Here is a 23860-nt window from a genome sequence, read left to right as displayed (position 1 = left end):
TTCCTAACAACCTTGTTTTTTGTAGAACAACTTAAACAAAACTAAAAACCCAAAACAAAAAATACTAATAATGACATACGGGCTAGCTAAGTATATCTTTCTAAGGACTTCCATTCTTCATCTTGATTTCCATTTCATCATCAACAAATTTTTTCCAGTACCAGTGCCCTCTCCACACTTGTGACATTTCCTCGATGGGTATATTGTTGGTCTCTGATACGAAGAAGATGACGAAGAGGCTCATGATTAGCACTAAACCCGCAAAGATGATGAATAGGCCGAACTTGACCATGCAAAGAGCAAAAAGGAAGATTTGGGCAACGAGGAAAGTGAATGACATATTCACGGCCACAACGATATTTTGCGCGGATGACCGGATCTTGAGAGGGAAGATTTTGCTAGGCACCAACCATCCCAGAGGACCCCATGAGAATGCAAATGCTGTGACGAATATACAGATGCAACATACTAGGATGCTTGAATATAGCATTTCCAAATTTGTAGCATCTCCTGTTACTCCAAATTTAGCGCCAACAAGAATTGACACTGCACTCTACATATATAAATAACACATACACAATAAAAAATATATACATACAAGTAAAAAATTTAAAATGTAATGAAATAGTGCAAATACAATACAAGTGCGTTTTACAAACTTGAAAAATTGGACACAAAATCAATACATAAATAGAAAGACGATGGAGTAAAAGAATTGGTTACAAGGATTACCTGAAACACAAGCATGATGCCACCATCCCATAGAAAGAGGGGTTTCCTCCCCCATTTTATCAGTCCCAAAAACAGAGATAATGTCGCAAGAACATTCACACCACCGGTGATCATGGCCGACGCAAGCGAAGCATTGCTCTGAAACCCAATGGTCTTGAACAGCACAGGAGCATAGAACATAACTACATTGATCCCTGTGAGTTGTTGAAAGATCGGAATCAAAATAGGTAAACAAAGCTGAGGCCTATACTTGCTCATCAATAGGTTCCTCCATGGGTGTTCCGCTTCCTTTGAGGCTGCACTTGCATCCACCAGATTGTTGAACTCAGCTTGGATGTCGGCGACTCCACGGATGCGCTGGAGCTGCTTCTTGGCTTTGTCGAAGTGGCCTCTCTTGATGAGGGAGTTTGGGGTTGCGAAGACCCAGAGAGATGAGAGGAACATGACGGCTGGAACAGAATGCCAATTGTGATGAATAGTTGAAAGCATATGTTGAGGGTTCCACGGTATCTGTATGAAGCCATCTCTGACACAAACAGTGGCACTGATTGTAATTTGAAACAGAGAAGTTAGAGGATGTGATGTGGCTGAAATTAATTAACTTAGTATTTAGTAAATTATTAAATACAAGCATACATTATTATTATGTTCAATCTAAGTGTGACTGTACGTAATAATATTGGATTGGATTGAATTGGGGCAAAGAAAGAAACAAAGAGCATTTTTACGAATTGAGTTACCTGAGTGGCGAAACCAACACCAACACCTAACAAAATTCGACCGATGATGAGCATAGTGAGGTGTACAGCAAAGGCGTTGAGAAGAGCACCGCAACAGAAGACACAACCGCCCATAAGCATGGAAAACTTGCGGCCTAGTTTCTTGGTCATCGTTGAGGCGAAGAAGGTGTTAGAAATGGTTTTGGAAAAAATGATTTTTCCCTAACTTTGGTCTAATTTTTAGGTGGGACTCATGTGCCAAAGTTGGCGGATCTAAGTGGTAACGCGTTCTATGCCGCGTTGTGATTCATGTGGTATATTTGGTTGTTCAAAACCATTATTGGGTGAATGGGAAATTGAAACCAAAGTGAGCTTCATGAAAATGGTGGTTTTGTGAAATTTCCATAAAGGTTTGAATTAAGGCTTGTCCCACATTGGTTTGGTGGACAAACTTTGAGTGGGTTTATAAGGCTTGGGTTTAGAACTTGGGGTAGCCCCAAGGGGCACTCAAGTTTTGTAGAGGGAGAGATTATGGGCAAAGTGGGCTAGATACATTGGACCCAAAATAAACACACGCGCGCCGCATCCAGTCAGGCTGGGCTAGGACGCAGGTGCGTGGTATGAGGTTGGATTGGGCTTGTCCAACCCAATACTAATTCTTTTTGGTCCAAAAACATTTGAATTTATTTTTTATTTTTGGAAAATAAATTCAGGCCAATTTTGAATTCAAATTTTAGTTGGAAAAATTCAAAAAAAAAAAATTTGCTTGCACCTCTTCAAATTTTCTATACAATTTTTTATTTGTCCGAACATATTCAAATATGTTCAAATTAAACCCAACAGATTCCTTACATGTTCATCTTACACCCAAATAGGTCCATATCTGTCCAATATAAACCAAACAGATTTAGTTATCTGTTCAAAATTTAAACCAAACAGGTTGTATCTATTCAAATAGTGCCAAACAGGTATGGTACCTATTCAAACAGATCTGCTACCTGTTGGATTCAAACCGAACAGCCACCATTGCACCTATAAATAGACAAGTCCCTCATTTGATTTTGCATTCAATTTTCGCTCTTCTCTACTGCTATTAATCTCTACATTTTGCTACATTAATTTTCTGTGAGAAATAGTGTAAACACAAAGTGTGTTCGTTGTGCGAATAATTTGTAGTGCTAGTATTATTCGTTATTGATCATTTTATCTTAGGAGATAGACGTCCACAATCTGAAAGCACCGTAGAGAGGACAAATCTGTCTTAAGGACATAGTGTTAAACACTGGACTTAATCAAAAATTCGTTCGCGAAACTAATAAGGTAAGTGATTATTTTATTTAATTTTCTCTTTCAAATTCTGATTTTGTTTTGTAACAAAATAAGAATATGTTGTTTTTATTTATTTATTTTTATTTACTGGTTTGATTTTTGTAATCAAACAATATCTCTCGTTTCCTTTATTTCTTCTGTGTTCTATTTGCTGTTAAGTACACAAACAGAATTTATTCTTAATACAGTGAAGATTGTCCAACAATCTTAAGACAAATTATTTTTTAGTGTCTTCATTATATTTATTTTCTGTGCTTTTTACAAATTGATATTTTGGTTGGAAAGTACAAATAGTAGTCATATACTGTTTGATAAATAGTAGTAATATACTGTTTATTTTCTTTGACAAATAGTAGTAATATACTATTTACCATTAACAATTTCAGAATATTAATTTGTGTAGTAGTGTTACAGAAAATTATTGTGCAGTATTTTATTTTCCTAGTTTTAGTAACTAGGAAAATAAAATTATTTTGTGTTATAGTTTATTTTCTGGTTTGAATAACAAGAAAATTAATTGTGTTTTGGTTTTTCTGATTTTTGTAATCAGATATTATGACTGCTGAAAGTAGTACTCCAAATCCGATTGTTACAACGACTCTAGTCCCTATCCAGAACCATGTTCGAGTTTCGATAAATCATGGAAAAAAATCAAAAAAATTTAATGGCACCGAGTTTAAAAGATGACAGCAGAAAATGCTGTTCTATCTTACAACTCTTAATCTTGCCCGATTTCTCCGTGAAGAAGCTCCAGTACTTAAGGAGAATGAAAGTGATCAGCAAGTTGTTGCCGCTGTAGACGCTTGGAAACATTCCGATTTTCTGTGCAGAAACTACATCCTCAATGGTCTAGACAACATACTGTATAATGTTTATAGTCCTCTGAAAACAGCAAAAGAATTGTGGGATTTTTTGGAGAAAAAATACAAGACAGAGGATGCCGGCACAAAGAAATTTGTTGTCAGTAAATTTATGGACTTTGTTATGGTAAACTTCCAAACGATAATTTCTGAAGTTCAAAATTTTCAATTAATTTTGCATGATATTTATGCTGAAGGTATGTCTCTTAGCGAGTCTTTCCAAGTCGCTGCATTAGTGAAAAAATTACCACCAGCTTGGAAAGATTTCAAAAATTATTTAAAATATAAGCGCAAAGAGATGACCGTGGATGAACTTATTGTAAGACTGAGAATTGAGGAAGATAATCGTAAGGCTGGAAAGAGGAATGGTAAAAATCTCATTGAGTCCAAGGCTAATGTGGTTGAACAAGTGCCCAAACCACATAACAAAAAGAGGAAGTTTGCTGGAGATGGTCCCAAACAAGGTGACAATAATGGCAATAAAAAGTTCAAAGGTAAATGCTATAATTGTAGCAAAACTGGACATCGTCCTCTGATCCCTAAAAAAGATCGCAGAAGTACAAGCAAAAGACCACCAATCAAGCCAATATGACAGAAGTTGAGTACATTTCTGATGGGGTAAATGACATCAATCTCTCTGCTGTGGTGTTTGAGGCTAATTTGGTTGGAAATCCCAAAGAATGGTGGGTTGACACAGGAACAACTTGTCACATTTGCGCGAACAATAAGATGTTCACTACTTATAATGAGGCTGCAAATGGTGAACAACTTTTCATGGGAAATTCTTCTACTTCTACCATGGCTGGACAAGGAAAGGTGATCTTGAAGATGACATTGAGGAGGAACTGACCCTCAACAACGTGCTGCATGTACTAGACATCCGGAAGAATTTAGTTTCTGGTTCTTTGTTAAGCAAGAATGGTTTTAGGCTTGTATTTGAGTCTGATAAATTTGTATTAACAAAGAGTGGTATGTATGTTGGTAAGACATACATGAGCGATGGTCTCTTTAAGTTAAATGTAATGACGGTTGTACCAAAACTTGCTATTAATAAGAATAACACATCTTTTGCTTATATTCTTGAGTCAAATTTATGGCATGGTAGATTAGGACATGTAAATTTTGATGCTTTGCATAGACTAATTGATTTGGATTATATACCAAAGTTTGAAATTGATCCTAATCACAAATGTGAGATTTGTGTAGAAGCGAAACTAACTAAGGCTCCATTTAAATCGGTTGAAAGAAAAACCGAACCTCGAGAATTAATTTATACTAATGTATGTGATCTTAAATTTGTTCAAACTAAAGGAGGCAAAAACTATTTCATAATATTTATCGATGATTGCACAAGATATTGTTATGTATGTTTACTTAGAAGTAAAGAGGAAGCTTTGGAAATGTTTAAACTCTACAAAACTGAAGTTGAAAATCAACTTGGTAAAACCATTAAAATGGTTAGAAGGGATAGGGGTGGTGAATATGATGCACCTTTAAATGAATTTTGTGCACAACATGGCATTATTCACCAAACTACAGCACCCTATTCTCCACAGCAGAATGGAATTGTTGAAAAAAAGAATAGAACCCTTAAAGAAATGATGAATGCCATGTTACCAAGTTCAGGCATACCGCAGAACTTATGGGGGGAAGCAATATTGTCTGCTAACTATGTTCTTAACAGAATACCTCACAAGAAAACCAACAACACTCCTTATGGATTGTGGAAAGGTCGACCACCTTCCTACAAATACTTAAAAGTGTGGGGGTGTTTGGCAAAGATAGAAGTTCATGTTCCGAAAAAGACTAAGATATGATCAAAAATAGTGGATTGTGTGTTTATTGGTTATGCTCAGAATAGTACTTCTTTATATTGTCTATTATGATCAATTTGTCTATTATGAGCAATTCTACAAATGAGCGTTATGAAAGTGATACCATATGCATTTTCTTACATAGCATCATCATAAATGAAACATGTACTACATAAAGGATTTTTATTTGACAGCATTTTACAATGGTACTTACAGGTTTCAATTATGAACTATTCAATTGGGGGGGTTGTTTTTATTATTTTCATAAATTATGAACAATTCTACAAATGGTGTATTCAAGAAATTTTAAATTCAATCATGAAATCAGGGTATAAGATAAAAATTTACAATACATAGATATGAAAGGCATTGACATCTACAATTCAAAGTTTTAGTGGCCTCTCGTTAATTTTTCTTTTCCACTTTGTTGTTGATGGTAACAACACAATCACAAGTGTTTTATTGTATTTCATTAATACAATGGAGCCTAAGGCTTTGTTGGGAACTTGGAATTGGTAAAGGAAAATGATAAAGAAAGGTAAATGAAAGCAAAACCATTTTCTCTGGTGTTCTCGCTTCTACTTTTGATATAGTTTGATTTTTTTTTTATTTATGACATGTTCATGAAAGATAAATTCTATGTATAACTAAAAATTGCTCACATCCTTTCTTCATTAATTTTTTTCCCTCAACGCAAACACTAAGCATGAATTGCCCTATTGAGGAGGTTGTACCTGATCCGGTCAAGTGTATATCATTGTAAATATAGATTTTTCTTTTCCTACAAGTTCAATGTATTAGCTAGAATCCAAAATGTTGGGTGAAAAAAAAAAAAAATTTACCATTACAAGTCTAAATATCTATTTATTGGTTGTGAAGTAATATTGTCCACAGATTTTTTGACAGGAGCTGTACATTCATGTTGGGTGGCCTTTGTACAAAAAATATGGTCATGGTTGTGAAGTAATATTGTCCCCAAATCGTTTTTGTAATTTTGTCTTTAAGTACCAATAAGATACCTAGGAATTATTTATAATCTTTTATTTTGGTTTCATAGCTCCATGTATGTACGTGTTTATATAGGAATCATTTATAATCTTTTTTCGTAATGCACATTGCACGCGGATATCGACTCCTACTTGCGAAGAAGATTGCAAACGTGGCCAATGGTTCAGGGCAAAGAGACTGTTGGGAACAGTGGGATATATTTTTGGACTTCCTGTTGTCAGTGTCGAGCCTAATTAAATGTTAATATTTTTCCTTTTTTTATATGTATGTAAACTTGGGCTAATTTCTGTCCATCCTTTTTGTAAGTACTGGCGTACGCAACATTGTTCCATATATGTAAAATAACAAATAACAAAACATCAAAATACCAAATTATGTAACGTTTAATAGTCATTGAAGACAATAAAAATAACAAATAGTCTTCCATATCTAGGCATGCGTGGGATTTACAAATTTATTACAATTGATCTTTGGATGGGTACGTTACGACCATTGTTCGTTTGATGTTGTAAATTATCCCAAAATATTACAAATTGAAGATGCGAAAGTTGATTCTCAACAAATTGCAAACGAAATAAAAACATTCAAATAACGAATGTTCCATTAGTTAGTTAACCACACCAATGCCTACATAAGCTTTCTTTTTTCATACAATGAATGGTCACTTACACGTGACGATATCACGGTACAAGAAAAAAAATGCTATAATGGATCATGAATAGTTTTTCATGCATTGACTTGTCAAGTCGTGCAGAGATCTGTCGAAAATGACTCTGTGATGCAGTGACCTTGAACAGACTTAATAAATTAATCCCGCTATGATTTGGTGAAGTTCACATGGGCATAATAATCTTTCTACGCATGCGTGCTTCTTTGATACAGTGACTACTCACTTCGAAGTGACAATATCGCAGTAAGAACATGGTGTTTTCAAGATACAGTGACTTGTGAAGAAAATGGTGCTTCTTTGATCCAGCGACTTGTCAAGTCATGCAATTATCCGTCCACATTAGTCAGTGATGCAGTGACTTTAACTGACTTAATAAATAATCAAAATACTTTCAGACACCCCTTATCCACCAATGACATGCTCAATTAACATGGCTATTCTTTCTTACAGTGAGCAGACAGCGAGTTGTCATGTCGAACATGCGCGTGACTTACGTTCGTCAATGTTGAAAGTTGCGTTTCTACCACCCCTCTCATCTCCCTTTTTATTAAATTCACAAATAAATACATGGTACCAGTGACTTTGCACATAGTGCGCATGCCCTTCTTTTATCGCTATATGCAGAAGGATTGTCAAGTCATGTCACTTCACTGATTGGCAACACTGACTTTGTGCATAGGGATCATAGCATGCCCTTTTTATTAAATTGACAAACTCACATGGCAACAGTAAATTCACTGATTTACCTTACAGTGACCATGCCCTTCTTTTGTCGGTATATGCAGATGGATTGTCAAGTCATGTGACTTGGGGCACAGGCTTTGATTTTCTTTGTATTTTCATTATAATGACAACTCATATCTTGTTGGTATATGTGGGATTGTCATGTCATGTGACTTTGTGTAGAGGGATTTATTTTCTTTCTTTTTTCATTCAGTGTCTTTTTCATCGTCGTGATGTAATACATCGTATGTGGTATGTCATCATTTGTAAGTGACATGAATACGAGCACTTGCCAATGCCATTCATCAACAACTATATAAAGGACTGCAGGTCAAGACACAGCCTTACAACTCAGTTCGGCGTACGAAACTATCGTTCATGTGTTTAAAAAAATTCACATGGCTACACGATTCATGGGAGGGAGTGCGAATCGCAGAGGTGGTATGAACTTGTAAAGAGGTGGTACGAACCTCCAAAGAGGTGAGAGTTCACGACGAGGAGGAAGGGGAAGGGGAAGGGGAAGGGGACGTAGCGATGCTGAAGACGAAACAATATAACCTTTTTTAGATTATGCTTGTGGTTATCGTGATAGGTTTGAGAAGTGACATTTTATGATGCCCAAGTACTATCCAGTTCAAGGAGGTTCATGTATGGATCCATCTGATAATCAAATAGGATATGGTTTAGTAGACGCTACTCTTCTCAAGTGGGCCGCACTATTTGTAGAGCGAGTACAAATGGAAACCTTAAGTTGACAAAATCGACTAAAGGTGCCAAAAGCACGTTCTGTTGACATCCAAAAGGAAGATCCTGATAATGTTGATCGACTATGTGAAAGACTACAACGTGAGATTTCTCAAATGCACCGTAGGTTAGCCCACGATATGAAACTATATATAGTTAAGAAGGATGCCCAGAAGAACGAAACAGAACCAAATACTACGGCTATCAACTCTATCATGGAGGATCCTACACTTGTCTCTGACCCTGAGCTTTCGGATTATTCGGACTCTAAGATTGTCGATTTAAGCGTGAATTAGGTGTTTATGTTTGTACTAAAGTATATTAGGTTATGCATACTTATGTAGTGTGTGTTAAACTAAGTCTTTCAGTAATGAGTTTGTCGCATTTTATGCCTACTATTTGTCTATGTAATTGTTAAGTGTTGTAATCGTAGCTTCATGTTTATGTATTGTGAGCAAATAGTTTAGGGTGTCCACAACGTATTTTTGTGGGAGACATATGTGTCAACTACCTATGTAACTGAAACTATTACATTTGCAACTTCAGCTATGTTGTTTTCATAACCGTACAATATTTAGTAATTTGTGACATTGTATATTCTGTTTTAAGTTTTATCAAAAAAATGTTGACAACATTTATTGTAGGGAAAATACACATTTTCTTAACTTGTTCATCTGTTCAACCGTGATAACCCAAAAATGTAACCATTATTCATTGAATATAACAAATAACAAACTCATTCTTACAATTTTAATTTAATACCAATTGAATAAAACAAATACCCTTTCTATTGATTCATTCATTCATTCATTGCACAATATCATTCTTTTAACATAAGCGAAACCAATTCAATCACAATAACATTAACTCCAACCCAAAATTTTCAATACATGAGTACCTGTTCGTAATCATACACCAAATTATATACTAGTTACGTAACAGAGAAAAAAATAGAAAAAAACTACCATTGGTATGTACAAAATACATCAGAAAAATTTCATAATACCCGCTACAACAAAAGTAACCACAACACCAAGGGAAAAGAAAAAAAAGTACGCTACAATGGACCCACAAGATTTTTGTACCCTAATACCATTGAAATTAGCACATGTGTAGTTTACTAAATGTTCCACTTCGTTACCATCCACTTCATCAACTGCACTTCGACATTATGATTCCCCGGCCCGACCGTGTACGCATCTGTTCCTATAATTAATCCATTGTGCGCCTCATTAAACGAGTTATACCTTTGGAATACAGCTCCTGCAAATCGGTTAACTTGTTGGCTGCCAGCTTGTACAAATGCCCGGTGCCCTCCCCACAAACACAACGTAGTATGCTTCCATTTCCTACGACAATGCATAACATTTATCATCATTGTAATCAAAGTATAATAATATTGACAATAGACAAATTCCCTATGGTAAGCATCATCAGTCTCAGCATACATCATCAAAAATATGCAAATTAATAATGTAACCCCAACAATGACAACAAACTCATGCATCAATTTGACAATCAGTTACATTGTTAAAACTTTAAAAGTTAACTTATAGCTATTTCCATGCCCTGCGTTCTTTTGAAAGACATGGAGTTCACATTTTTTACTTGCCCACACACAACATTTGACAACTTTCCATCTTTCCCAAGATTGTAATTTATATTTTCATGTCATAACCAAAATAAAAAACAATGCATCCAACAACAGGTTTAACTTAATTACAGGTAAAACTTCCAATTCATTAAGTTCAACTCAATTACAGATGAAGCTTTCAACTTAACATAAACCTTAAAAATAACCAAATGTGTTTGGTTATCAGTTTTCAAAATAGTTTTCAATTGTATTTTGACTTTTCAATAGTCTTGTAAAACACTTTAGATTTATTTTTTTTCCAAGTTTTACAATTTTTATTTTTTTTCTTATTTCATTATTTATGTTTATGTGCACTATATTTCGGGACCATCTTTTTCCTGTATTTTTATAAATATTACAAAATTGCGAAAATTGAAATTTTCATTTCAAACATGTTGTCCTATTTCAAAAAAGTAAATTGAAAGACTTTCAACTACAACTCCAAATTGAACAACTCAAAACTCAACATACAACTCAAAACTCTTTTCAAAACTAAAGCCTCTATTGAAGATTACAAATTGAAATACTCCTTTAAAAATTAATTTCAAAACACTTAGCAGAACTCTTTTCAAAACTGTTAAGCAAAAAAAATTTCCATTACTGATACCTGAAGTCATAATTTGACACTGAAATCATAACTCCACACTGAAAACATAATTCCACCACTAAACTAAACACAAGCTATGTATTTCAATGTAATAATGTTCTTTATTCATGACTACCAATTTATTGATAAAAACAGGGTAAGTGTTGTAATCAAAAGAACGCACGTCACTTACGAAATAATTGATAATTGAGTGCATATTATTTCTAAATCTGAAAGTATTTTAGTTTCATTTACACTTTTAACAAGAGTTCATAATTGCATGGTTTTAGAGCAACACTAGAAACTAAAAATCACATTAATCCAAACCGACAACAACCAGCCTATCGTTCAAAACCTAAGTGCTTGTCATTGCCAAGAAAAAAATAAAAGGTTCAAATAAGAAGAAATAATTATTTTTCATGGTTTTAGAGCAACACTAGAAACTATGGAGTGACATTTCACTCCTTGTTGACCAAAATGTAGAAAAAAATATTAACGGATACAAGTTTCAACCAACACGAACACAATTCAACCAATAGCTACGTCGTGCATTTAATATTAAAGTTCCTCAATAGTAGGCGACAAGAATTAAATATAGAAATACAAACACCTAACTCTGAGATCAGTTAGGTGGTGGTGGTGGAAACATCTGATGTCCTCCCCCTTTCTGTGGACAAGAAAAGGCCTTGTGACCCGGTTGGCCACACTTGAAGCAAGAAAACCCACTCGGTGCACTCTTCCCCGGGCCTGCACTAGGTAAGGGGAAAGTGGATCTAGACTGCTGCGGCTGGGACTGAGATGAAAAGGTGTTCCTACTCTTCTTGTTAGGCCTGAAGTCCCCCTGTGACCCTTGGCCCCTAGACCTCGAATGCCAAAGTCTCTCCTCCTCGGCCTCTACGGTAATCTCCACATGTGCAGCTGCCTCCACAAGGCGATCATAATTTCGGATCATGTTCCCGGCAACCTTGAACAAAATCTTCATCCTCAACTTCTTCTTAAACTCAATGCAACAGCGTCCTTCCGTCGCTACCAACTCCGGTGCAAACCGGGACAAACTAGAAAAGGCCGCTTCGAACTCGGCCACGGACATGTTAAGTTGCTTAGGGTCTTGGAACTCTTGCCTCAACCTCTCCCTAGCAGTAGGAGGAAGGTACTTATCTTGCAAGGCCACCACAAATGCCTCCCATGTAGGTTCTATCCGGCCCTTGGCATATTTCCACCATTGACCCGCGTCCCCTTTGAGGTAGTAACTTGCAAGAGTCACCCTCAATTCGCTATCTTCTATATGAAGCATCTCAAAAGTCTTCACAGTTTGCTCGAGCCATTCATTCGCTTTCTTTGGCTCGGAGCCACCATGGAACTCATCCGGTTTGGCCCGTAAGAACTCCCTTGTAAGGAAGCTCACCCTTGTTTCCACGGCATTCTCCCTAGCTTGGGTCTCCGCCCTCAAAATGTTCATGGACTCCCTCAATACCCCCGCCATTTCTCAGGCTAAGGTCCCTATTGCGGCTTGACCCACTTGCCCCGGTATCTCTGCTTGCCCAACTTGCTCGGCCATGTTAGCTTGGCCTAAACCCTCTTCTTGTACCGAAACTTCTTGGATCAGTACTTCATGCACACCCCGGCGTCCCTTACCACGCCTTCTACCTCTACCACCACGAGTCTGGACTCTTCCTGACATCCTAATTAAGGAACAAGATAAATAATTTAGCACATAATTCCAAATGTGCTCGCAACTTGCCTCACATGTTAAACTATAACGACCATGCATGTTCTAACACACAAATAATTTCATTCACTCCACAGAAGCACTTAGTCACATAAACACATACAAATTATCCTTTAGTGATGAAATTCGTCCCATGAAAAAATAAGAATTCTTATTAGAAGGAGTATTGATCAAGTACCCTTCTAGTAAGACCTCAAGGAATCTAATAGGCGCAAATAACATCCCTAAAGTCCAATCCCATACCCACATAGTCACATAAGCATGTTATTCACATAATCACAGAAGCGAAACATTTCCTAATCATGCGAGATGAACCCAATGTGGTAAAACAACCACTTCCCGCGAGCCTAAGTATTCAAACCCGGTAGCTCTGATAACAAGTTGTCACGCCCCGAAAATAATCCCAACTTGGATAATATATCAACTACATACATTAATTAAATACTACCATCCTCCATCCATTACATCAAAAATCTCCAAGGTTTATACAAAGGTTCCACATGCGAAATATACATTCAAAGATTTAAAGATACATGAATCTATAACATGTAGAGCGTCAAGTTTCAAGATAAATAAAATGCCCTCATGGCTACATCTTCCAAGACTTAAGCCTGGTTACACAAAAGTGGCCATCTCGGACCCATACAAAAATAGCCCTTGGCTAGCAATTAATTCACAACAAAAAGGAGAGCTATACACTCTTCACAATTTATCTACGCCCTCAATTTGGTGGGATCGCCACATCTTTACCTGCATCAAATCCCATAAGGGTGAGCATAAAGCCCAGTAGAGAATTTCTTATGAAGTATATACAGTTATGCCAACTCACAATGTAAAAATGCAAATGCTAATGCCATGTAATGTCCTTTTTAAAGAAAAACTCATTTCATGTTTGTCTTCGTGATCATTATGTTTTTCAATAAAAGTTTTGCAAACTCAACAAATTCCGAAACTTCCAATTTAAATCCATAGGGGTGGTAAATACGACACTGGTAATCCTTAGGCTGGTGTCTGCAAGTAGACTATACAAGTACTACCAAATTGTCATTTTTACTGGTATTAACCGAAAGGCTCGACACCTATCCGCGCAGGTTTCTGGTCTTTCACCATGGATACTCAGGCCAACTTATTAATTTCATCTACACCCCCTAACCAGACTTACGAACGTATTTACCCCTTATACATTTCCATGACTTAAATTCACATTTCTCTTATTCTCAATGCAAAAGATTTCAAGTCTTAACTTAACGCTTACAACAAAGTAATATTAGAGTGTCAATGCAACATGTCGAATTTAAATACAATTCTTGTAATAATCAATTAACTGAAAATGCAATGTGACAATCATCTCCTTTGCAAAACATTTCTTCATCATCAATTTTCTCATCAATGACTCATCATAACCAAACCTTTCAACATGTCTAGCATGTCACCTTTCATTTCATTTCCCATTTCATTAACATTAAACACTTTTCACATCATTTATGGCACTCACAACTTGCCACCTCACAACTCTCTACACACACATACATTTATCAAAGGACTTTAAAGGAAATTTTCCGCTTTCATACATATATCAAGACTTACCATTTGCAAGCTACATCATAAAATCAATGCTCATTTACTCTTTTTCACAAGAAAGAAAGAACTCAATAGGCTTTTCCACATTTTAAGAAGATTCCCAATTTCTAGGGTTTTCATCAAAACCCAACATTTTCCATCTCATAGCGAAACCCACCCTAAAATCACATTTCTTAAGTCAAATGAAGAGAAAACCCTCTAGGGTTAACAAAAGGGTTGAGATTTAAAGCCACATTTAAAACTCTCTACATTTTTGGTCTCTTTATAGAAATTATCATGAGAACTTCAAGAAAACTCATAAATCAACATTTGTATGGCAAACATATATATATATATATATAACTCAAGAAATCCCTACCTCAAAGTTTTGGAGAAGATGAGAGGAGAAACCCTAGAATCAAGAGGTGAGAATCTTTGATCTACCACCACACAAAGATGAAGCTCTAGGTTTTGATTTTCAAGATTTGTGAGAGATGATGACTCTAAGCTCAAAGGATCACAAGAAATCAAAGGTTTTGGTTGCTAGATGGGTGTTTTTAGAGAGAAGGAAGAGTAAAAATGCTTTTAAAGAGAGGGAGATGTTGAAAACAATGAGATACATTCGGCCCTAAAAGATAAAAAAAAATAGGGTTCTCGGACTAGACCCGTCCCGCATGTGCGGCACGTGCCCCCGTGCGTGCGACATTCATCCCCGCACGTGCGGTCCTCCCTCGCACTCACCTAGCCCACACCTACATATGTTACAGTGTGCTGCCTCATGCTTCCCCTGAAATCCGCACATGCGGCATCACCTCTCGCACGTGCGGCCCTGGTTTCCTTAGCCCAGAATTTTCCCCACCCTATTCTAGGCACTTCGGGCTTGACCTCTCACCCTTCGGAACAAAATTAAATACAGCATCAAAACAAACAAGGATAGAAATTTGAGGTAAGGCTTCCGAACACTACAAGCCCAAGAGGTTAACAAAACTCTAAACGGGATCCGACACATTAATGAGGTAAAACCACGGTTAAACCAAAGAAGCAAGAGGGGTAAAACACCAGGTCATCACACCCATGGACTCAGGTTTTGCTTTCTTGTAGTCAACAGTGCATAACATTTGTTGAAGAAGTATAACTCTCATCCCTCTCACCTTCTCGCCCTATTTTTTTCCAGATCTGGCCATGGCGATGGACGAGCAAGGGGGACGAGAAGAAGAGAGGAGGAAAGACAGTGAAGAAGAGAGCTTGCCATTAGAGGAAGGGGGTTGAGGAGAATAATCGCCGGTGGGCTTTGGGATCACCGGAGGCAATTGTATTGGTGGTGGCCTGGGAGATTATAGGTAGGAGAGAGGAGGCAAAAGGAAAGAGAGAGAGGGGGCAAAGCATGGTGTTGATGAGGTAGGTATGAGAGATACAGGAATTAAAGGGTATTTTTGTCTTTTTGTGTTCAAATAAAAGGGCAATATGGTCATTTTGTGTAATCAAGTAACGTCATTTGTGAAAAATTGATGGATTGGAGAAATCTCGATATTGTCAGTTAAAGTTAGAGATGTTTTTGTAATTATTGAAACCACAAGGAAGGTCTCTATATTTGTGAGAAACCTCAACAGAGGTAAGTGTAATTTACCCAAAAATAAAAATGATATTTTTAGAAAAAAGTGCTTTGCTTAGAAATTTTAATTGCAAAAAAAAAAAAAAAAAAAAGGTAGTTCATAGTCCTGTTTTTCAAATCACTTCGAGAAATGAGACCTATTCCTCAACTTATTCACTTCACAGAAGTGTATTAAATTTCAATTCTTCATCCATTTAGTTTAAGCATTAGGATCCCAAACCCAACCATTGAATTTGGCTTCGCATATTGCATAATGGTCGAGTATGAGATTTTTAAAAATTTTGAAAAATTCAGAAAACTTTGCTCCATTTCTTCCAAAATTGAGCTTTCAATTATCCTCTATCCTAGATGGCTTTGTATAAGCTTTTTGGTTTTGTTGAGACTCTATTTCTAGTTTCAAAAACAAATTTTTTAAGTAAAAAGGCAACAAGACTAACAACACAAATGAGTTGGGATTTAGAATAGGAGAAGGGCTGCGCAAACACATACCCCGACTATCACAAATTATGACGTAAGCTTGGAACCTTAGGCAAGCACCCCTACAAAGTGCAATTGAGGTTACTAAGGTAGGCCATAGGCTTTCTTCATCACCCATTGACCCGTCTGGGTAAGTACGTTGAAACAAAGCTCATTACTCCTCTTACGAGCACCTACTCTTGCTTCCCATCTTTTGTTCGCTTCCAATGTGGTAAGTTAACACAAAAGGACTCCCTATATACACATGACGTAAAAATATTAAATAACACCACCCCTACAGTGTGCTTATTGTATATATGTATTTGGAGACGTATATGTCATTAATGGAAGTACAATAATGTTGGATATCAATGACATGGTATTCCCATTCAATTAATGCCGGCTAACATCAATGATACGTTTGATCCCATTTTATAATGGAAGTAAATTCCATGCTAAAATGGCTGTATCATTGGTTTATATGGGGGCAGAGATGATGAAAAGAACATAAGAAATTGAACAAAAGGCATTGGTTATTATAGGCATAGCAGAACACAAGTGCTGAGCAATAACGTGGGAGTCGCATAGGAGGTGAAATGTTAAGGTGAATTATTTCAGTATTTCAGTAACATATAACAACTTTGTAAATATCACATATATATATATATATATAACACCCATTATAATTAGAAAAAAAAACCATATCACATGAGATAAAAGTCACATGAAAAGATGAAAATTTTGATATGAGGGTTGTGCAAACAAAATGTAACAATTCCATTTTATGTTTATTGCAAGGAATGACTGCTCAAAATTGTTTTTTCCCTCCCCTAAAATAATAGAGCACATACTTAAAAATGATTAGAGATAAATTAATTTATTTTTTTATGCTTATTTTAAATGGTCATTTGGCTAGCCTTACCTAATAACTTTATTGTGAATAGGATAATTACAAACCTTGCCTCACCAGGACAAACACATCTTATGTGCGAAAAGCATTTCTCATTTATTAAAGCAAAATGTGATTTGTTTATGTGGTTATAGTTGTTCGATGAAGTTGATTTTTTTCTTATAAATAATCTTTATTGTGAGACCTATCAGATAGAAAGTTTAGATCATCTGTGTGGGCTCATATTAAGATTCACAAGAAGAGTATGGAGAGGAGTGGAATGATGAGTTACATGGAAGAGCTTATTCCTTTTATAATCATCTCATTGAGATATATCCAATAATGTCTAAGTTGTCTAAAAAATTAAAAAATAAAATAAAATAAAATAACCGGTCTCAGAGCATCCTTTTTTCTAGTTCCAAAAAAAAAAATAAACTAAAGTTAATACAGTAAAATTTCACAATATTAATGTTAACTTAGTGAAATTCTACCACCACTATCATTAACTACCACAATTATCACAAAAAAAAAATTTCATGCCAATTTTTTAATGATTTTAATATGAAAATTAAATAGCTTTCAAACTTCAATTTCATCAGTTAGATTAAAATAAAAGTAAAGTCTTTATACAGTGTGTTAGAGTTTAAAATGTCACTATTCAAATATAAAAATGTTTTCAGTAACCTTGAATACAATATAGCCTCCACAATCATTACTAACCATCACAATAACAAAAATGTATGGGAGCTCTAATAGTAGAGTTCTAAAGGAGTTCTAATTGTGGTTCTACAGTAATAGTGATGTTTGGTTTTTTTTTTTTTTCATTGCCAAGTATATAGAGTTCTATTTTTAAGGGATGTATCACTTCTGATCACAATAATCATAACACTTTAATTTTTAATTTTGTTATGATTTTAAATACAAAAGGCAAATAAACAACATCCAAAATTGACCAAAAAAAAAAGAAAAGAAAAAATCGATGCGTTCCAAAAATCATACAATTAATTATGAAGGTTTCTAAATATATTTTTAAAATGCGTATGAAGCAGATTGAAAAAAATTCAAAATTTATTGGTTATATAAAAATAAAAATGTCTCTATATAATGAAATTTCACTATTCAAATATAGAGAATGCTTTCACTAACTTTCAACACAATGACACCAACCATTACCATAACTTTTATCACTGATCACAATACTTTCAATTTTTTTCCTTGGGCTTCAAATAGGCTTGAGCCACTTCTATTGCACCAGATAGTTTGACACAAATTCTTCAATTAAAAAAAGTTATAAGTACAAATAGACTACACCAAATAAGATAGTAGTGGTAGTGTTGGCAACGGACCAATTTGTGGTGGTGTGGGTACTTGGGTGATTTGAAAAGGGGATAAGTGAGAGTAGGTAAGTGACATTGTTTACATGGTGTTTTGGAGTAATAAGAAATTGTAACACACTAAGTTAGTCATTATTTGTTTTTTAACTATCAAACAAAAGTGAGCTAACATGTCCATCCATAAAAATTTTATTTGTATGATTGGCTTAGAGTATCATGTAGATAATATAGTGTTCTAGAACTACTCAATAATTACCTTGAAAAGAGATGGGGAAAAGAAAGTTGAGAGTGGAAAGGAGGAAAAGTGACTTTGTTTACATTAGATGATATTTTGTTTAATGAGAAGTTGTAACATACTAAGTTCGTTATAATTTATTTTTCAACTACCAAATAAAAGTATGTCTATTAACAAAAGAAATTTACTGATTGGTTTGGAATATTATAAATAATATGATATTTTAAAACTACTCAATGATTATCTTGAAAAGAGATGGGAAAAGGAAGTTGATGAGTAATTCTTTTCGCTTGCACACTACAAATATTATCGGGAAAATTGCAAAAAAAAATCTCAAGGTTTGATCATTGTAATAAAATTGAAAAATCTAGAAATCCCCTAGATATTGATTTGTGATTATGTAACAATTTTAAGCAGTATATATCAATCCCAATCAAACAATCAAGACAAATCAACACAACGATTTTAACGTGGAAAAAACCACAATTGGACACCTCCAACTGTGATTAAAAAACCACGGGCAACAGCCACAAAACAATCCACTAAGAAGATTTAAAGGAATTACACAGGTATACTCTCAATTACCTAGCGAATCCACGCCTAATTGAACCAACCTCTATGTGCCTCTTCCAACCCGTCTTCACCTCGGAATTGTCTTTACAATGAGCCACCCCGGAATCCACCAAAGCTTCAGGCTCGAATTCATGAGAATCCACCGAAGAACAACTCTCTCTTTTGTAGAACAAACAAAACCTTTGATGTATACTCTTTAAAACATGAATTGAATACTCAATCAAAACATCAAAAAAAAACTCACAAAGTATCCCCAGATATAAACCCTAAAACCCAAAAAGAAGATCTGGAGTAGTAATCCTAAAATCTGACCCAACACGCGAATTTATAGAATCTGTCCCGTGATCTCCGCTCGAGCGCCCAACAGCCCGCTCGAGCGGCTTCAGAAAAATATGCGCGTGATATAACAGAGGTCCGCTCGAGCGCGAAATCATTCATCTCAGTACTTTTACAGGCGACCAAAACTTCTGGAACCAGGGATTCTCCGCTCGAGTGGGGTAATGTCCGCTCGAGCGGACAGGCAACTTGGAATGCATTTTTGCATTTTGCTTCCGGGGCGCTGCCCCCTCGACCCCCGCGAGCTGACCGGACAGCTCGATCGCCGTCATAATCAGCGAAGTGGCAATCTTGAAAGCATTAGCATCACAAACTCCTCTGAAAGGCACAATTCGGGTTGGATTCGCATCTAAACACTCATAGCCTCACTGAAATAAAAGTGGGAAAATAAATACAACTGAAAGGAGTTTTGTCAAACGGGGTTGCCAAGAATAAAACCTAACAAAAATAATTGTTTAATTTTTAATTTTGTCATTTAATAGTATTTTTTTGTTGATTTTAATTAACGGAAATAAGCAAATGGTTCAGTTGAAAATAAATCAAAAATTTAGAGTTTAAATTGATAAAATTAAAAATTAAAAATTATTTTGTTACCATGATCAAACTTGAGATTTAATCTGTAATATGTAAATAAAAGGCTGCAGAGTTGGTAATTTCTTAGACCCAAATTTGAATATAATTTTATGGGGCACTGACTTGTAGGTCCACTTTGCACAGTTCAAAACTCATCTAGTTTCAAAACAAAATACTTGCACCAATCAATCCTATATATTTTTAATTATTACCAAAAAAAAATCTTTTTTTTTTAATTTTTTTTTTTAAATTTAAGGACGTTGCACATGTTACCACACCGGAGGCTCACTAGAATGTTCAACATCACCAGAAATTCGTCAAAATGTCCAAAACATCGCTGGAAAAAAAAAACAAAAAAAAAGGGAGAAATTAAAGTGAAAACATAATAAAATTTAACCACATCCGTCTCAACACTAAAAAACACGAAAAATTATCTATCATATACAGCACATAATTTTCAATTTACAAAATTGTAAAAATTTAGAGTTTGAATTTATTTCTCATCAAACTACATAAGTTTTAAAACTACAAAAATTATCAATTTGCTCATTTGCAATTTATTAAAACACAATTTCACGTCGTGGCGATAGTAGAGATCTTAGATCAGTAGTTTCTAAGGGTTTGTAACTTTTCTATTTGTCAATATTTGCTAAATTTTTATTGTTGTTTTAATTAAGTGAAAAAAGGCTAAAATCATTATATTAAAAAAAAAAAGCATAAATGTATCTTCAGAACTGTAAATTTTTTTCAGTTTTCATCTCTTGTAACTAAAACTCAAAAAATATTTGTTTAGAATTTGAAAATTTTTTCCATTAAATAAGAAAAGAGAAGTGTGTAGCACAGAAAAAAAATTAAAAAAAAATAAAACCTAGAGACTGAAAGAGAGACAAAAATAGAGGATTGTCTTATGACAACCATTTTTGGTTCATATCTAGCCGGATGTGATGTAGATTTACTCAGATTATTCTAAATCTAAACATTATGTACGTCTTGTCTTGTAATCTTGGCCAAATTTGAATAGATTTACGTCAAGAATATTGTCAGAAATCCATCTCTTTCACTGTCAATGAGAGCAAAGTAAGAAGTTGGTGGTTATCGGTAAACCCAATCGATAGTCGCTGGCGAATGTATATCAAAAAGAGAAAGAAAAAGAAAAAACAAAAATCTTAAAATTTTGGGTCTACATAAAATAAAAAATTTTGAGACGAAATGGAGTACAATTCCTGACTTATGAGTAATTAATCCTAAGGGTCATGATTGAGACCCCCCTCCAATCACCACCCCCACCACCCCCCCCCCCACAGACACGTGGCGGGTGGTGATTAGAAGAGAAGGAAAAGAAAAAAAAAAAAAAAAAACTGACCAATCATGTTGAGAGGGGGTCAAAGGGGTGGGAGAAAGGGAGTCTGGAACATTATTGTTAATTCCAATTTTATTGGCAGAGCTGAACCGACCCAATTGCCATGAATTTGTTGATTTGTTTTTCTGGATTTTCGGGTCTCCAGGACACCCTGACCCAACGTCCTCAGCTTATCCTAGGCAACTTCCTGAAAACTAAAAGGCTACTGCCTGAAAACTAAAAGGCTACAATTTTGGAGAGAGAGAGAGAGAGAGAGAGAGAGTTTCCAATGGATCATCATCCTCTAAAAGGTGACCCAACTTTCAACAGAGAACGCTTCTTATCTTTAACAAAGCATCGGTTTGCTTCTCTCAACGTGGACTGCCCTTCAGATGGCCTTTGAGAACGATTGTGGTGGCCCTGACTCTCTCTCCTCAAAAACCCCAACAACTCGCCTCTGATATTTTCTCTTCCCTCAACCAACCCGAAGGTATTTTTTTTTATTATTTCACCTAAAATGTTTGATGGGTTTTTCTTTTTCTTTTTAATTCAATGCGTTAGAAGTACCCCCCAAAAGCTAGTCATAGTAATTCAATTAACTCTTTGGCTTTGTCTCATTGGCATTTTTGGGTATCAGTTTTCATTATTTTTTCAATGTTGGTTGGTGGTAATCATTCTTAAGAACAAAATTGAGGTATTGTTGAGAGGATTGACAACACATAGAGAACATGATTGATTGGTGTTGCATGTACAAGGGGCAGGAGTGTTGGTGAATTATCTCCTTATCCAGGTTGTTAGGGACATTGGAATGTTGCTTTTATTTAGCTATGTTTGGAGTTGTTGGCTTTTTCATGCAGCTCCTGACAATGAGTGGTGTCACCACTCAATTTTCAAATTTTCTTAAAACAAGGTAAAAATTTATCAAAAATATTTGAGATTTTTCAAATTGAACCCAGTGAAATTAGAGAAACAAAATAATTGTTATTCTTATTCTATTGCATTATCAATATGCTCTAAAATTTGTTTTTATTTTATAAAATTACACAATGCGCATTAGAATACAAATTTTGATTTTTTTAATTATTTTTTTATATAAAAGTGCAGTGAAAATAACAAGTACAATTGTCATTGATCCCACCAGTAACAATTACAACTATGAAACGATCTTTAGTGACGATGCAGTTTAAATCAAATATGTAACTGAATGAGTGATTTTTTTTTTTTTTTTTTTGGATTCAGAGAGCGATGGTTGAATGAATGATTATTTGAATTGTACGAGCACGAAATAATTCTTCTCGTATGATCCTGTTGATCAAGTTTGCACTCCTCCAAACAATGTTGCTTTGCTACCTGAAAACACAAACGTGAGCTAATCGGCAGGTGTGTGCCGGAAACCCCTCCAAAGCCTAAGTCAGCAACTAGACAATAGACAATAAGGTCTGTGTATTCTAGAGTAAGAATTGGGATACCTGTACATAGGTCAGGTCATGAGCTTTTATAGACTCTGCTTGACACATTCCTAGTAGGATTCCAACTCTCCATATGAGAGCCCTTCTAGGAATCACACACCCTACTCACTACCAACCAAGTGAGACGGTTTTGCACAATCCTAGTAGGTCTCTACTTTCCTTAGCAGAGTCCTCCTAGGAGTCACACTCCTACTCACTACCAACCAAGTCAGATGGTTTGCACAATCCTAGTAGGACTCTAACTCTCCTTAGCAGAGTCCTACTAGGAGTCTCATCACTGCAAGCCAAGTGAGATGGCTTAACCCTTTACCTCGGTTTATACATTCCTGACCAAGCTGACTTATTTCGGTCCCCTGCCATTCGGATCGTTTGATTGGAAGCCAATCTAATGAATGCCACCCGACCGAGCTATACATAGCTCGGCCCTCGTTATTGATGTTACCTCGGTTTTGTCTATTTAGACCATGCTAACTGCAGCAATCTCTGATCGGGCTAACAAGGGCGAGGTCCAATTTGTGAAGCCCAAACACCTCGGCCCCATAGCTCGGTTCAAACTTCACCTAGCCTAAGCTCGTTGGTTTTTAGACCGAGCTACAGCATCTCCTATCTCGGTCCGATGTGCGGCCCAACTTCCAAAGAAGCCTCTTCCATAGCTCGGCCCAATTTATTAATAAATTACCCTCTCAATTACCCCTTAATTCCATCTGCACAGCATGATTGAGATTACTTTCCTCTAGCCGAGCTAAAAACGCTCAACTCTGCCGAACTAGAGAAGTTTGTTCGGTCTCACAACTCATTCAGTCCCAACAAGTCTTGTTAGTTGCTCAACATGTCCTTCCAAAAAATCTGGTACGACGTCATTCCCAGGATACATGGCGTGCCCCCAATATCCTCATTCTCCTGTTACCGCCGTCATGCCAAAAATTTGAATAGTCCT

General features: G+C 35.8%; 3 pseudogenes; 1 reads left to right on the top strand and 2 right to left on the bottom strand.

Annotated features, from left to right (window-relative positions):
• Positions 1-23860, top strand: part of LOC114284295 (cation/calcium exchanger 4 pseudogene) — a 131744-nt pseudogene that overhangs the window by 25844 nt on the left and 82040 nt on the right.
• On the bottom strand, positions 101-1256 carry LOC145820731 (sugar transport protein 12 pseudogene; annotated as a pseudogene).
• LOC114284300 (U1 spliceosomal RNA) lies at positions 16187-16334 on the bottom strand (annotated as a pseudogene).

This window comes from Camellia sinensis, chromosome 2 (assembly GCF_055761805.1).
Source record: "Camellia sinensis isolate YWXY chromosome 2, ASM5576180v1, whole genome shotgun sequence".
Taxonomy (NCBI): domain Eukaryota; kingdom Viridiplantae; phylum Streptophyta; class Magnoliopsida; order Ericales; family Theaceae; genus Camellia; species Camellia sinensis.
This window is presented reverse-complemented; position numbering and strand designations above follow the sequence as displayed.